Below are 2,260 nucleotides of genomic sequence, written 5' to 3'. Positions count from 1 at the left end.
CTACTACTACTACTACTACTACTACTACTACTACTACTACTACTACTACTACTTCTGCTGCCTCTGCTGCTGCCACTTCCACCTTTGTTGCTGCTGCTGCTGCTGCTACTACTACTACTACTACTACTACTACTACTACTACTACTACTACTACTACTACTACTACTACTACTACTACTACTACTACTACTACCAGCACCTCCAATGGGTATTAATATTATGCAGATTCATTTCCGCCCCCACAACAGCGACTTCTGGTTTGCCGATTCATAACAACGAACTCCACAGCTCTTTACGTAATAGCAGGGCTGGAAATATTTTCCGGTTGATCAGGTGAGGTCAAAAAATCTTTATGTAGGTCTGCTCACAACCAGCATATTAGCGTCAGTGTGGCAATAAGAAGTCAAGCTTAGAGCTCTAAGCCAGGGCGAAGTCATTGCGAAGACTTGAGCCTCTGCTAATTGGCTGTTCCAGCGGCCTGTGTTTCATTCAAGGCACGCACAGGCTTGTCTCAACTCTCAACAAGTCACACACGGTGCTTTACTGTACATGTATATTATAGTGATTTGAGTTTCCGTAAAAAGTAGTAGTAGTTGAAAAGGTGCCAACTGATACTTTTTTGTTGTTGTTGTTTTGGTAAGTGTTTTACGGCGCTCGCAACTGCATCAGGTCACTTGAGCGGGACACACCAAAGATTTTCAGTTAGTAGGGAATCTTGAATTTTGCTTGGGTGGCGGCCGAAGCCCACTCTTACCGATTTTGGGCCATCAAGGGATCTTTAACTTGTATAACTTGCACACGGGACCTCCGAGATTTTTTTGCCCTTGCCGAGAAGGTTCGGTGTAGATCTTACCTGCCATAAGATCAGGGATGTGGCTGAAAGACAACAGTAAGAAGGAGCCAAGGAGAAGTAGAAAGGCTGCAGAAAGAGTCAGGAGCCCAGAGGAGGGGGCAAAGGAGGTGAGGGGTTGGGGCAGAAAGTGGGGACGGAAGCAGACTACAGAAGATTGTTAGAAAGCAGAAAAGGATGTGAAAGGAGAATATTTCAAAGAATAAAATTCTCCGTCGCTATCCGGATTCGAACCCGGGGCCTATTGAATGAGAGGCGAACACCTTAACCTCTAGGCCACGAGAGCCCACTGGATCCGTTTTTAAAAAAAAGATAATCTTGAACTTTACAGACCCCGTGGAAACTCCCGCGGGGACTCAAAATTTGCGGATCGTATAGATCTACTTTGTCTATTTTATGTCTTGCATCAAGAAGACTGGGTTTTTTAAATTATAAACTGCAACAACTTCTCAACAATCGCGGACAATTTCGGATCTCCTCCCCCCCCCCCCCCCCCCCCCCCACACCCCCGAAATTTGGCATCTCACCTCTTGTACGTTATAAACTTGTATTCTTCATTTGAATAGTTTGTAGAGAAACAGTAGTCAAATTATAACTACTAGTGTTTTATGTTCGTTCAGTATTCAAAACAGACATTGCGATGTTTCTGTCAGTTGCTTATTTTCACGTTGCAAATATAATTGTAAGTTTTCAACCACAGTTTAGAGGACATGTCAGATATCTTTCGGTTTTATCGAGTACGAACATTTTTTGTATTATTGCTCCTTTTTTATAGTTCACCGATAATCCCCCCCCCCCCCTTTTCGCCACTGCAGTTCCAAACTTAAAGACTGATAGGTCTAGTTTAACATAAAGCAGGTAACAGATGGCGTTGGCAGAATGTGTAACATGCCAACATCTTTTTTCTACGTCATACCATGACGTAGCCGTGTTCACAGGCTGAACTGATCTGTAAGTAAATGATCAGAGAAGGATGCCATCCGTGGTCATATCATATGAAACTTTTAATGACAAAATTAACTGCCACACCCATATCGTGTCACGGGTAATTTTGATGAGCAATCCTTATAATAATAATATTTTATTTATTGTTAATGTTCAGCCCACACAGCCCGACAAGCTTTATAAAATTTAAGGCCGTTTCTTGAAACGAGTTTATAAAGTAATGGTAATGACCCTTATTACTTGGGTATCGGGTGTTTATAGCAGTATAGCGATATGTGTAAACACTCATGTTTTGATACTCACACTGAAACTCACACGTATATTATGTGTGATTGAATGTGCGTGTGTATGAATGTGTGTACGTGTGTGGGAGAAAGTGTGTTTATGTGTGTGTTAAAGTGTTAATGTGTGTGTGTGTGTGTGTGTGTGTGTGTGCGTGTGTGTGCGTGTGTGTGTGTGTGTGTG

This window comes from Aplysia californica, unplaced genomic scaffold, assembly GCF_000002075.1.
Source record: "Aplysia californica isolate F4 #8 unplaced genomic scaffold, AplCal3.0 scaffold00729, whole genome shotgun sequence".
Taxonomy (NCBI): domain Eukaryota; kingdom Metazoa; phylum Mollusca; class Gastropoda; order Aplysiida; family Aplysiidae; genus Aplysia; species Aplysia californica.
Note: the sequence above shows the minus strand (reverse complement) of the source record.